The sequence below is a fragment of the Myotis daubentonii genome, chromosome 2, assembly GCF_963259705.1.
Source record: "Myotis daubentonii chromosome 2, mMyoDau2.1, whole genome shotgun sequence".
NCBI classification, from domain to species: Eukaryota; Metazoa; Chordata; class Mammalia; order Chiroptera; family Vespertilionidae; genus Myotis; species Myotis daubentonii.
In genome coordinates, this window is record NC_081841.1 from 75,258,213 (window position 1) to 75,273,455 (window position 15,243).

At 41.8% G+C, this 15,243-nt stretch overlaps 1 protein-coding gene across 7 annotated transcripts in view; it reads right to left on the minus strand.

Annotated features, from left to right (window-relative positions):
• Window positions 1-14,521, minus strand: part of OSBPL8 (oxysterol binding protein like 8) — a 183,100-nt gene extending 168,579 nt beyond the window's left edge. For 6 of the 7 annotated variants that reach the window (XM_059683681.1, XM_059683680.1, XM_059683679.1 and 3 more), the window contains exon 1: window positions 14,382-14,521. The gene's annotated coding sequence lies outside the window, so the exon portion shown is untranslated. The remainder of the gene's footprint in view (window positions 1-14,381) is intronic. The other variant, XM_059683676.1, reaches the window with a different exon arrangement.
• Window positions 14,522-15,243: the final 722 nt, after the last annotated feature.

Consider the following 15,243-nt stretch of genomic DNA (forward strand, 5'->3'; position numbering starts at 1 on the left):
TTGCCCTCCCCCCCCAAAATTTAATTTACTTGTAAATCTGCATCAAAGAGTACACTGAGGTAACAGAAGTGGTTTTAGATCATACTAGAAAATAAGATGGAGTCGCTGCCTGGAATTAAACCTCAACATGGATAACCTTAAGCACAAATTACATAATAAGTATGAATATAACCAAGAATTAAAATATTATGCATATAACCAAGAATTATTATGTAAACACATGCTCTACAGATTCTGATCTCCTTTAAAATGGAAAGAATACCTGACATCGATAATTCATTCACCAATTCTTGTTCTCTAAAGTGCAAGCTAAATTAGCATAGCAATGGCCTAAGTGGCAAACACAGACTAACAGTTATACTATCTTAAGATGTAATTTTAACTAATATAACAGTTTACATACAAATAAAAGGTTGTCTTCATTTAGAGTAGTCGTTTTTAGAGACCATTTCAAGTTGCCACTAAACAAAGCAATTTTGGAACTCCTCTTTTCTAATTTTCTTAGCTACCTATAGGTTTCATTCCTTTGGTTACTGCTTCTTTTGAACTAAAATGGCATTTCTCACGGTGATTCTTAATTTTATGATGAGATTCCGTTCAGAATGACTTGCCACTCTTTCCAAACATCAAATTCATTTTCTAAAGATGCCATTTGTCACCATAGAATGTAGATTAAAAGAATGAGGTGGGCTGGGTTGGGGTATGTGCTGGAGGGTGGGAGTGGGCGGGGAAAGGTCAATGGGGAAAAAAGGAGACATAAGTAAAACTTTCAACAATAAAGAATTAAAAAAAAAAAAAAAGAATGAGGCTGAACACACTAAAGCATGGGTCCTCAAACTACGGCCTGCGGGCCACATGCAAATACAAATATTGTATTTGTTCCCGTTTTGTTTTTTTACTTCAAAATAAGATATGTGCAGTGTGCATAGGAATTTGTTCATAGTTTTTTTTTTAAACTATAGTCCGGCCCTCCAACGGTCTGAGGGACAGTGAACTGGCCCCCTGTTTAAAAAGTTTGTGACCCCTGCACTAAAGAAATGACAAAGGAGTCGTTCCAAAAGTATTTTTGAACAACAGTGACATTACTAAAAATGAATTCAAGCTAACTCTTAGACACACAAATCCTAGTATGTTTACTTAAAAACTGGTCACATTTGTACTTTGGGCACAGCGCACAGGCCTGATCCCTAACTTCTGGTTTGCAGAATAACAGATCCTGTAATGCAAAAGTACATTTATTACAAGCTACAGACTAAGAAATGAAACAAGTTTTAAGACTAAAATCTGGTGGTCTACTATAGCAACATGGCTTGGGAGACAGTATAGTACACTAAAAGCAACATGGCTATAAAATGACATAAGCTAAGGTTCAACTTCTTGCTTGCCTCTTAGTAGCTACATGACCAAGCATGTTTCTTGAACATGGAATCTGTACAACATGAATAAGTAGATCCGTAAAACAGGAATAATACCATCTATTTCAGAGCTATTATAAGGATATTACATAATATATTATCTTATTGGAATTCTAGCACCTAACATCTTTAAGGAATCCTCTAAAGAACCTAAGAGGCTATCTGTTCCAAACTCTCCATTTTACTGAGACCCACAGAGACCAAGTGGCTGCCAAGGTCACACGGTTACTTACTTAATAGGAAAGACAACACTTCTGGCAGGTTCCTTACTTTCCCAGTGCATCTGTTTACTAAATCAGTTGGTGTTTGTAATTCTAGGTTGTACAAGCCTGTCTGTGACAGAAGGTCTCAAAAGAGTTTCTGAGACAGCAATAAATCAAGGCCACCAAAGGACAGTGCTAGCAAATATGATATTGGCAATCATACAGTAATAATCTAGTCTTATATATTAAATGTCTCCCTTGGATTTTAAGTCTGTTTTTAAAGTTGGATATTTTAATTTACTACCCGATTCAGCATAAATTTTCAATTTTCTTGAAAGATCATCTTCTAAGGAAAATATGAACCTAGTTTTAAATTAAGATACTAGAAAAAAAATGAATGTGTTTCTCATTTATTAAGTATGTTAACTGGTTATAATAAACCAAAAGTTACCCAGTTTTCTACAAGTAAAATCCATACTCATACTTAAGCAGAGGGTTCTTTACTAAATATTAAAGCTTGAAATGCAAGATCTCAAGTTAAGACAATCTCAAAGAATTTGATTATTGATTTTTTTACTCAATCCCAAAACCATTTCTTCATATATTTTAATACAGATTATGAACGGCTTTCTATCTTGAACATGAAAGAAAAATACCTGAGTACTTTACTCTGGCCTAGATGCTTCTGTGTTTTGAATTCTAGGTACTAGTATAGGTTACCAAAAAGAAAGTAATCATCATCTTTAACTTATCGTGTAAGTAACCAAGACATAATTACACTTCTGCTTGCCAATTCAAAAGGATCTATGAGAACCAACATGATTTTTAATACCTAAGGATTACTACCAAAAATAAGAAACTATGGAGATAATTCTTATATTGAAAGTCTGTTCCTGAAAGAAAATTAATCAATATAACAAAAAAAAACCTTAGAGAATACCAAGAAGTCATACATTTTCTGAATTTAATTAAAATCATAATTTGTCTCATAGCCACAAAATGTATCACTGATTAATTTCAACTACTTACTGGTTTTCATCATTTAGATAGAATCTATGGACATGACAGCTGGAGTAATTTGGGTGGAAGAGCAGGAGAGAGATATACTTATTTAGGGAATAAGAAATATAGTTGTTCAGAAGGAATAGAAAAGAAGAAAGATAAAATGGAAAATACTTATGTCTAAATTGATAAATTAAAAGAAGTGTGGATCAATATTTAATAGAAACTGGTGTATCTCATAAAAACATAGCTTTCTTTGTTGCAAATTCATAAATAAACTTCCCCCCATGAATTCCACTGATTTCCTAAGGGGAGAAAAAGTCCTTTATTAATGGTAAGTTTCTTGCCCTAGCCAGCTTGGCTCAGTGGACAGAGCATCAGCCTGTGGACTGAAGGGTCCCAGGTTCAACTCCGGCCAAGGACACATGCCTGGGTTGTGGGCTCGATCCCCAGTTGGGGGTGTGTAGGAGGCAGCCGATCAATGATTTTCTCTCATCATTGATGTTTCTATCTCTCTCTCCTTCTCCCTTCCTCTCTGAAATCAATAAAGAAGTATATATATACACATATACATATATATATACATATACATATATATACATATACATACATACATATATATATATATATTAAAGTTTTGTCCCCCAAGGGATATTTGCAATATATGGAGACATTTTTTGCTATATAACTCTGGGAGGTGCTACTAGCATCTAATGAGTCCCAGGATGCTGCTGTACATTCTACAATGCACAGGTCAGCCACTCACAACAATTATCTAGCCCAAAATGTCAATAGTGTCAAGCTGACAAACCCTGCTGTAAGGGAACTCTTCAGACTTTTAAAGAAAAATTTTTGTAGTTTCTCTCTGCTCCTCATTTTGTGTTTGTGTGTAATATATGTTTTATTGATTTCAGAGAGAGAAAGGGAGAGAGAATTAGAAATATCAATGATGGGAATTATTGATAGGCTGCTTTCTGCATTCCCCTTACTGGGGATTGAGCCCACAACCCAGGCATGTGCCCTGACCAGGAATCGAACTGTGGCCTCCTGGTTCATGGGTTACACTCAACCACTGAGCCACAACAGCCTGGCATCTACTCCTTGTTCTTATGATAGTATGTGGGCATAGAGTAAAGCTTTAGGGTGTTATGATTGGTCTGAATGGGTTCCTCACAGCCCTTTAAGATTCGGCTATTGGCCCTCATAGAATCATAATAGCATATGCTCATGTATATTTTGGAACAGTATCCAGTGGATCTCCTAACTTGGTCCCACCTCAGCTCCTGCTGGTATGAATATTATTAGAGCTTCAAAGACCTCTTTTATGCAGCTCATGTTTATAATTAAGGCAACACTAGCTGCCTAACAAATAAACCCCAAATTTTCAGTCACTTAACGTAATTAAAAATGTTCATTAAAATTACAGTCTGGTGTGGGTGCTCCTATTTGGTGCACAGCTTTTTCCCACATGCTAATTTAGGGACTCCAGATCCTTTCAACCTTATGGCTCTATCAACTCATAAGAGCCTCCGCCTCTGCATCTGGCCTCTAGATGGGAAAAGAGAAAGTAGAGAAAGAACACCTGCTTTCAGTCACCTCAACCCAGAAGTTATGGCGTATTTCCACTCATATTCCAATGGCAAAAACCAGTCACATGGCCCCACCTCAATAGAGGGTGGGAGGATAGTGGTAGAGGAGGAAAATGATTGAGAAATGATTTCCTGGCTGAGCAACCACTTCCCAGTTTGAACTATACCACAAGAAGGAGCACAAACTATGCTGGACATTTGAGCTGAATCTGCTACAGCCGCCCTACCCACAACCTCATTTGCATGGTCCCTCCCTAGCCTCATGACAGACTTGCTGGCTCCCTGCTAATTTCTATTTCCTTCACTATGATTATGTGAGGACTTCCAGATGTCTTTCATACCACATAAGAACCATGGAAAACTCACAGGATGCACTGCTGAATCTCACTCTGATTAAATACACCATTTTCTTGCCCTGCAGCCACCACGTCAGCATAGGGCTAGGTACAGGGCAATGAGCTAGTAAGTGGCTGTGCAGGTTCTGAATTTAAACAGTTGAGTTCAAGCCTGTACTATTCTGCCTCTCCATACTTTCTTCATTGTTGGGAGTATTACAATATCCCCTTTTATTTTCCCCATTGTCTCCCTCCACCCAGTTCCCACTCCACCCTATTGCCTATATCCATAGGTAATTCATATGTGCATATAACATTTTTAGTTAATCTCTCCCCACTCCCTCCCTCCCTCCCTCCCCTCTGAGATTTGTCAGTCTGTTCCATGTTTCCATGGTTCTATTTTATTCATCACTTTATTTTGCTCATTAGATTCCTTGTTCATTTATTTTGATTTTTAGATTCAATTGTTGATATATATGTATTTATTGCCATTTTATTGTTGATATTTTTTATCCCTCCACCTTCTCCTTCTCCTTCTCCTTCCTCTTCTTCTTAAAGAATACCTTTCAACATTTCATGTAATTTTATGTGGTTTGGTGGCAGATGAGCTCCTTTAGCTTTTTCTTGTCTGAAAGTTCTTTATCTGACCTTCAATGCTAAATGAGAGGTTTACTGGGTAATCTTGGATGTAGATCCTTGCTATTCATCACTCTGAATATTTCTTGCCACTCCTTTCTGACCTGCGAACTTTCTGCTGAGAAATCAGCTGCCAGTCATATGGGCACTCCCTTGTAAATAACTAACTGCTTTTCCCTTGCTGTTTTTAAGATTCTTTGTCTTTAACCCTTGGCATTTTAATTATGATGTGTCTTGGTGTGGTCCTCTTTGGATTCCTCTTGGTTGGGACTCTCTGAGCTTCCTGGACTTGTAAATCTATTTCTGTCATTATTTCTTCAAATAGATTTTCAACATATTGCTCTCTCTTCTGCTTCTGGCACCCCCACAGCATGGATGTTGGTATGCTTGAAGTTGTCCCAGAGGCTCCTTACACTATCTTCATATTTTTGGATTCTTTTTTCTTTTTGCTCTTTTATGATTGGGTGTTTTTTGCCTCCTCATATTTCATATTACTGATTTGATTCTCAGAATCCTCTACTGTTAAATCACTGTAAATTATTCTTTATTTGAGTTAGTGTATGCTTAATTTCTGACTGGTCCTTTTTCATGTCTTTGTAATTCTCACTAAGATCCTTGAAAGTCTCACTAAGCCCCTTGAAGCTCTCTTTGAGTCCCTTGAAGGTCTCATTAACATCCTTGAGCAACCTTATAACCATTGTTTTGAACTCTGTATCCAGTAGTTTGCTTGCTTCAATTTCATTTTTCTCTTTCTGGAAATTTCTTCCATTCTTTCATTTGTGACATTTCTTTATTTCCACATTTTGGCTGCTTCCCTGTGTTTGTTTCTATGTATTAGGTAGAGCTGCTATGTCTCCTGGAATTAGTAGAGTGGCCTTGTGTAGCAGGTGTCCTGTAGGGCCCAGTGGCTCAGCCTCCCCAGTCCCCTAAGCTGGGCACTCTAGGTACAGACCACCCTACGTGGGCTGTACGCACAGTCTTGTTGTAGTTGAGCCTTGATTGCTGCTGGCATCATTGGAATTGACCTCCAGGCCAATGGGCTGTGACGACCAGTTGCAACTACAGTGAAAGAGCTGCTGTGGGGCTTTGGTGCTCACTGAGTCTGCCCTTTGAGTGTGTCACTTGCGGATGTGTAGAGTTGTAATCTGGTACGGTCTGAAGCTGCCCCCAGTTGCACTGGCTCTGGGGCCTACAAGAGATGCAAACTCAGCCACTGCCTGGGGCCACCCAGGAAGAGCTACCAAGTGATCTGCAAATGGCTACTATTTGTATTAGGCTTGGAAATGCCCAGGTGAGGCCCAACTGTGAAGCAAGGCAGACTGGTGGTAGTGCCAGGTCTTGAGCCTCTCATTGATAGATTTGGCACATGCTGATGCCAGCTGCTGCTTGTTTAAGAGATTTTAGCAAAGCCTGAAGCCTTAGCCAGGACAGGCCATTCATATGGAAAAGCCACTGCAAACAGCTTGGGTGGGGCAGCAAGTTGGATGGGGCAGGGTCTCAAGGAATCAGAAGGGTGTAGCAAACAGTGTGAGGTAAGCTGATAGAAACTCAGATATGTCCACCAATCAGCTCTGTGATGGGGGTGGGGGTGGGGGGCCCCAGCACAGGAACAATGACCCCCTGAGAGCCCCTCCATCAGGGAGAAAGCCAAGTTCCTGCCCAGATGCCATACAATCCAGTTCCTCCCTGTATGTTCCTGGTTCCTCCAATGCTGCTGCCCAGCGCTGGAGCTGAGAGAGAGCAAGACCATGTAAGTTTGTGTGCTGGCCCTTTAAGAAAGACTGCCTAAGTCACCAGCAGCCTCCATGTAACTCAGCCACAATTCCTGATGGTTTATACCTGAAGTTATGGGGACTTCTCTTCCCAGTTCTGGAACCCTGGGCTAGGGGTCTGGTGTGGGGCTAGGACTCTTTGCTCCTCGCGGAGGCCTCAGAGATATCCCTCCCCATTAAAACACGCCACATGTGGGTGTCAGACCAGCCCGTGCCAGGCCTCTGCCCCTCCTATCAGTCTCAACATATTTTCTTCTTTACTTCTCTAGTTGTAGGACTTGCATTCAGCTAGCTTTCAGGTGGTTCTGAATGATGATTGTTTTATGTTTTAGCTGTAATTTTGATGTGGTTGTGGTTTACCTACGCCACTATCTTGGTTCTCCCCTCAAGTATCCACAGCTTGCAAAACAGCCTAGAAACTAGTACAAACTCCCCACTATGATACAAAACACTGTTTTTCTTCATTTCTGAATTGCTAATCTTAAATGTTATAGTAAAAAAAAAAAAAAATAGGCAAAATTACTAGTATACAGTAAGCATAGCTAGTTTTCCGAAGTTCCTTATCTTCCTCTCCACTTGAACAATGTACCTATGCCCTCATATCCGAGGCATTCTACCTCATTATTCTAACCCAGTAATAATATTACTTAGACTGGACTGTTCTCTCCCCAGATCTACTGTTACTGGAGAATCAAACTTTCCTGTCGCTCATGGGAATAAGGCTGAGGTTCTTGGGGTACTGCTGAAATAAGAATTTTCAGAACCCCCCCCCCCCCCAATGGGAGGATAGGATGTGGAAAAGGGCTTTATTTGCATAAAATAACATTCCTCGGGTTGTAATATCCCATTTCCCCCAAGCCAGTCCTGAAATAGGGGCTGCTGGTAGTAAAGCCAGAAGCATGACCAGTGCCCAGAGCTCCCGTTCTGGGTATAGTTTAACATCCCAGCTAATTAAAGTCCATTAGTCCATGTGTGGAGTCCCACATAGCCATGAGCCATGTGGGCAAAGGGAAGCATATCCCCTGACACAGGAAAGCCAGGAACCCAGCATGCCAGAGAGATGAGAGGGAATTTTACTTGGAAATTTAAATGTTTAGGTTTGGGGCACTTGCTGTGGCCACCTCCATTCTGGCCAGTGACTGGCTTCCAGATGTGACTGACCTGCAAGAAGGTAGGCCCCTTCCCACCTCACTCAGGTCTTTACTGGGCATGTGTCTAAACTGCCTTTGCCCAGTCCCTTCCCCCATCAATCAGCAGGGAACAGACGTGGAGTGATAAATGCAGCTTTTTGGCAAAGCTGTATAAATGGCATGTCTATATTACATAACCTTCACTTTCCTCCTTTTTCCTGTTATATAATAACCAGGTTATAACAACAGCATCACTACCACTTCCCCAACCCTATCAAAACATACCTACGCATATTTCACAATTTCCTCAGGTACCTTAGCCTTCTTTGTTAGAAATTATATAATCTGATAAAGTATTTCTGCTAATATGTGGCATTTGGCAGCCAAAAAACAAGTTACTTTAATGGTGGAAAATTCAGCAGGAGATGGCTTAAATAAACTTAAATAACTTAGATTGGTCATGGAAAGAAAAAAGGGATTTCAATTATATATATTTGTGGCCTTCAAATACACTATATAAAAACCATCCACATTATTTCTGTGCATACCTTATTCTTAAAAAAATAAATTAATTAAAGTATGAATTTTAAAAATTAGAACAAGTCACCTTAAAATACTATATTTACCATGTTCTTATATTTCCAATAGAGTCTGAAATTTCCTAGTGAAAAATGGCAACTGAATAACAAAGAATTATTTTACTTACTTACTGTATTTTTTAAACTTAAAAAATAGGATGTCAGTCAAATACACATAAAATGGGGGGGGGGGGTCGAGGTTATATGTCATCTTACTACAAAGTATATTTTCATCAAATCATAGTCAAAACAGACTCACAAATATCACAAGGTCAAAACCTGTTATAAGGGGCAACTGCAAATAAACTATACAAGGCAGCATCATTCCGTGGTTAAAGAAGAGGCTCTAAAGTCAAAGGTCTCAATAAACTTCAAATTCAAATCCTTCGATAGGCTCCACCACCTTAGCCTCCCAGTGACTCAGTCTAATTCAAATCCTGGCTCTAATACCTATTACTTAAGTTCTCAGTATCTGAGGCCTAAAAAGGACAAGAAAATAGCCTGATTTTGGGGGGGCGGGAGGGGGATCATTGTGAGGAATAAATATAACATATGTCAAATACTTTTAAAATAGCACATAGATTAGCAGTCAAAACATATTAGCTATTATTATGATGATCAACCACTCCTACTAAGACACCTTTGGGAGCTATAATAATCTCCCTTTGAATCTATCAAGTTTTTAGCAACCCTAAATTGACATTTTCGCCTCTTAATTTGGAAGAGTCTTCAAACTCTAAAACCGTTTCCTCTTTTTTTTCAGTCCTCTGTGAATATGGAAGATGGTAGGTAACTGGTTTCTTCATCATTTGAAGACTCAAGACTCTTTTCAGTCTTCTTATAATAATAAAATTCCCCTCCAAATATTATTGCAAAGTACAGACTACTCCATAGAGTAAAAACGCTACAAAGACTTCACAAAGTATAATGAAATTTTGAGATTCATAGAAGAATAAACAGCTACTGGAACAAAGAGCTTAGATAAGAAATGATGCAAAAGTCTATTAGCATGCTCAGAAAATATTGAATTCTAAAATAAAATAGCAGGTAGAGATCCTTCATGGTTTACAATCACTCAGAGCACTAGAAACATATAGAGAATATCTTTGGTAGTTTTTCTTCTTAATAGTAGGAAAATCCCATTTCTTCACAACAATGACTAGACAGATGGCATGACAGGTAAAGCAATTTCTTCAAAAACAGATTGTTTAGAAGAAAAGCCTAAAGGCTCAGATTTTCAGCCATACATATCCCTTACTTGAAGCTTTAAAAATCTGAGGCATCTACCATTCTTTGTGTTAATATTAAGAAGTAACACAATTAAGCCTCATTTCTATCAGGAAGCATATGTGTGATTGAAAGAAAAGCAAGCATCTAATTTTGCCATGAAACCATGAGTTTTCTGAGACAAACACAGGAGAATGAGTGATGTTGATTTGCATGAGAAGTTTTATTTCTGTGGAATTCTGAGTTTCCAAGGTCTCTATCTCCCTCCATCCCAACACCAGTCCAGATATGTCTTCAGCAGAGCTAGGATTAAAGCTGCTGCCCAGAGTTTCTGCTTCATATTTGCACATCAGGCTAGCTTATTTAGCTCCTATTCCCAGCTGTAGTCCATTGCATGTGGAGTCGACATGGCCATGGTCCATGCGGCTTTAGGGCCACATGGCTATGGAGGGAATATGACTGCAAGGAGGCAGGAGCAAAGTTAAAGGAACGAGAAAGAGAGAATTCCTTTGCCTAGGGATTATGTATTCCCAAATTTTCTCGGGCTTATGGTGGCTTCAACCTCCTAGCCAATTACCTTAGTTCCAGGTTAGACCAACAGACAAGCATCTTCACTATGCAACCCCTTCACTACGCATACACCAATCTTCCCCTTTGTTTGATCCCTTTCCCCAGTGATCTGCAGGGAATGGAAATGGTGGTTCCCTGGGAGTGAAAAGTTGCAGCTTCCAGCCCAGACAACCATACTTATAATGTCTGACCTCCCCTTTGTTCCTTTCTTATTATTAATATCAGCTAGCTAGTTACAACAGTAACACTTGGTCAAGTAGATATTAAATTTCTTGATAAATACACCAAAATATTTTTTAAATATCTAAAGACAAATAAATGTTTTAAATAATTTAATGTTTGTTGATTTCCCCTATGTGCTAAATACTGAGGTAGGCATTTTCATATACATTATGTCATTTCATTCATATGGAATAAGGATTGTGAGAGAACTAAGGCCCAGTGATTTGCCCAAGGACACTTGCTTGTATAAAATGCAATCAGAAATATAATTCAGATTTTCTGATCCCACATTTAATTCTCTTGCTTTCACTGTACCGTCACTTTCAAAACTCAAGTACTCAAAACCTTAGGTCTTATAAGGTATGACAATCTTATCTGTAGAGGCGACAGTTCTATTCTAGGAGAAGAAAAATTCTTCATGTTACCAAAAATGACTCACTGTGTTTAATCTGATGTGATTACAAGTTAAATGCTTTGGTTTATGCTATCTACCCCCTTAGAAAACTTGCTTATCTTCAGGTATACCGCTTTCAGTAAGACCTAACTTAAGAAACAACACCACCAAGAAAGATTCCCTGATTAAAAGACCTGCTCCACTCTCCAGAAGCCAATATCCTTATCATCTCACTGCTTTGTATCTACTTTGGAATACATTATCACATATTCCTTTTTGTTCTCTAGTCATGTATCTGGAACTACATTTTTTCATTCAATAACATTTGCTGGGTCAATGATGAGCAAAATAGACAAGGTCCTTGCTATCATGGGCATATTACACTGTTTGCAACATTAACAAAGTTAAATAACACAGGGTTTAAGGGTATGATGTTCCAGGGCAAGGATTCCTTCCCTACAAAGTCTCTGAAGAAAGCCTGAAAACCTGATAACATTTTTCAGGGAGGGAAAAATCCCACATATCAGGTCTTCCAGATGAGACCCTCAGCTTCACACCTTTGAGAAGATATATGAGGGAATGGGGACCAAGGTGGAAGGAAGGAGAGATCTAAAAAATCTCTCAGGGGTTTGTTTCCCCCATGCTGACATGAAATCTCACATTAGTCCAGACATCTTTCTCTGTCCCATTTACAAGGAAACTACTATACTTCAGAGCAATTGCAATTGCTATAATCAAGTACCTCCATCAATCTCCTTGAAAACAGCCACCTTCATTAATAAAGTACTTAGAGCCCTGACCAGTTTGGCTCAGTGGATAGAGCACTGGCCTGCGGACTGAAGGGTCCCGGGTTCGATTCCGGTCAGGGGCATGTACCTTGGTTGCAGGCACATCCCCAGTAGGGGGTGTGTAGGAGGCAGCTGACAGATGTTTCTCTCTCATCGATGTTTCTAACTCTTTATTCCTCTCCCTTCCTCTCTGTAAAAAAGCAATAAAATACATTTAAAAATAAAATAAAGTACTTAGAAGCAGCTTTTTATGCAACTTGTATTTACATATTGTTTGTAGATCATATTCCTAAGAATAAGGTAGGGCCCATGTCTTCCACTTTTGAATCCCCTGATGATCAGAGATCATTACTACAAATGTGTTCAGCTTTAAATATTATAATATAAATATTAAAATGCAATTCTTCAGGTATTGCTATTAGAATAATTTTCCAAAATAATAATTAGAACGCTAAGTATCAGTTCTTTATTTTGTCCTTCATACTTCAATACAAGTAACCTGTTCTTGGAGGATTATTTATAAACAAATCAAATTTAAATGTATTAAGAACATTCTCTAGTTAAAAAAAATTCTACAATCTGTCCTTTAAAAGGAGATCCTTTTATAATGCAGATTTTGTAAATTCATAATTTTATTACTTTTTTCTTAAATCAAACCAAAATATAACCCCATTACACAAAATTGTATATTTCTTATTTCTTGATGGCTTAGGTGTATTTTACTAGTTTTCTTTAGAATTGTATAATTTCTCCTCAAAGCATGTTTTAAGGTTTTTCAATTCAAAATGAGACAAAAAACTAGATATTACCAAATTCCTAAGTGCCATAAATGTGTTCTAAGAAACGTATTTGATTAGCCCTGGCTGGGTAACTCATCTGGTTAGTGTATCATCCTGATATGCCCAGGTTGCAGGTTTGATCCTCAATCAGGGCACATTCTAGAAGCAACCAATGAATGCATAAGTAAGTGGAAGAACTATCTATCTCTGTCTCTCTCTCAAAATCAGTATTTTTTAAAAGAAGCATTTGATTGCCTCTAAAATGTAGTAACATTCTAACTGCAAAAATATAGCATCTTTTTACATATCACAGGTACAATAAATATTATGATTCAATGAAAGAAAAATAAACCATGGCCATTTTTTAATTAAACAGGCATTTCTAAGCACCAGTGTACAATGCATTGCGGCTCAAACGGTTCACATGGAATTTGACCCCAAGGACTTAATCTCCATAATTAAAGACCTAAAAGGTAGTTCTTATGTTTCCTCTATTCCCTTTCCTAGTACTCTGAACAAGCATACCATAGTCATCCATGCATAATTGCTGTCAAATAAAGAAGTAACAGATATTTGATATTAGTTGTATTTTCAAGAGGACAAACTGCATTCCCTTACTCTCCCTTCTCCAACCTGTTTTACAAAACTAGCATGATCTTAGTAATTTCATTCCAAGACAGGTTCTAGCAAGCATAGAAACTGACCATAGCTTCAGAGCGTGATCCGTTTAGACAGACGATGCCTGATGGGATGCACAAACCCTAAGAAGCAAATCACCCATGCTCCTCCACGATCCTTGCTCTCCTAAAAAAGCCTTAATTTCTGGGCAAGTTAATAAACATTAATAATTCTACTATACACAGGGCATTCTACTCAGATGCCATTTAAGTCTTCCAGCATCAGAAAGGCAAAAAAAATTCATTAAACTACGTATTTAAAGCAAATATGCTTATGTCATCAGATAAGTTTTGTAACTGTTTAAGTAGGAGCCCGAGTGACCTATCATTGCAGACAGCATATAGATCAGATGAAACTGGGTGAGTTCCCCAGCGCAGCTGTACCTCACAAAGTGTTAAATGACTTTTGTGAATGGAAAATCTGCATATACAGTTGCTTCGCCCCCTCCGCCGGTCTCGAGTGGGTGTCTCCATGAACCCGAGAGCACACTCCATTGGGAAGCTCCTTGGAACCGGGTCCCACTCCCGAGAAGGGGCTTTGAAACCAACTTTAAATGTACGAGCACAGCTCAGGCTTCGCCCTCCTCTTGCGTTACACGGAGGCCACAGGAACTGAGGCGAGAGGAACAGCGCGGTGTCATCCGGCGGTGCCAGGGCGGTGCAGCCTGCGGCGCGCACAGCCTCCGCCCCAGGGCTGGCACGGGAAACCCCGAGCCTCACCTTCACCGCCCCGGGCGCAGGGGCTTCCGGCGGGACCCGGCCGTCCCCCCAGACTTCGGGAGGAGGCAGCCACTCAGGGCGGCCCAGAGGCTCGCACCTCCCCGCAGCCCCCTTGCCGCGGTGGAAGGAGGCACACGCACCCACGGTGGGCCCCCAAACACTGCACCGCGCCGGCCTTTGGAACCCCCCACTCCGGAGGGGACAAAGGAGCCCCAGAGGAACTCCCCGGGGCGGGTGCCCGGAGTCCCCGCGGCCCCAGCTCAGAACGTGAGGCTCGGGAGGTGCAGCTCCGTAGGGGTGCGAACCCACCGCCCCCCCAACTCAGGGACCCACGCGACCCTCACCGGTGCGGAGCCGCCGGATTGGCGGGGCCCAGAGGGCCGGTTCTTCTGGGGCCCTGCACGCGTCCGGTCCGACCTCAACTTCTCTCAGCCCCCGTCGCCGGCGGAAGCTGGGAAGACAGCCCAGACGGAGGGCTCTGTCTCCCCGCCGCGGAGGCGCTGCCGGCTCGCCGCTCCGGGGGGGCGGGAACTCCCGCCCGCGCGGTCCACCGGCCGGGGCGGGCCCCCACCTGCCTCGGGCTGTGGGGAACCGGTGGCGCTCGCCGCCGCGGCGAAAGCTCACGCTGCAGCCGCTGGGGCTGCCACGACCACCCCTACCGCCCGGCCCGGAGCGCGTCGCGGCCTAATGTTGTCATCGGCCGTGTCGCCGCCTCTCTGGGTCCCCGGAGCCGCGGAGAATCTTCACATTCGAGCGCCCTCCCCGTCCGTGTCCCGCCCGGCCGCGCGCGGGCTGCGGCCACGCCCCTTGTCGTCACGTGACGGCGCGCGGGGGCGGCCGCCGGAGGCCTCCCCTGCGGGCCCGGCGGCACCACGCCCGAGCAGCTGGCCGCGCCAGGTTCTGCCGGAGTCTTATCGCCGCCGCCTCGCCTCCGCACACCCGAGGGCGGCCGCGGGCTGCGAGCCCACCGCCGCCCGCCCCACGCCTGTGACTGGCCGAGGCGGGGCCTGCGGGACCGGTCGTGCAGGGTCCTGCCCGGGCCGAGCGCACGGCGCCTGCGAGCTCCCTGCTCAGGGCTCGCGACCCCACGCCGGCTCGGCCCGCCCCGCCTCCTGGCCTGGGGCTTGCTCAAGTTTTAGTCAAACAAAGGAAAAAAAGGTCTCGTGGTGTCTGGCTTGGAAAGCAGTAACTGCTTGTTCCTATTTC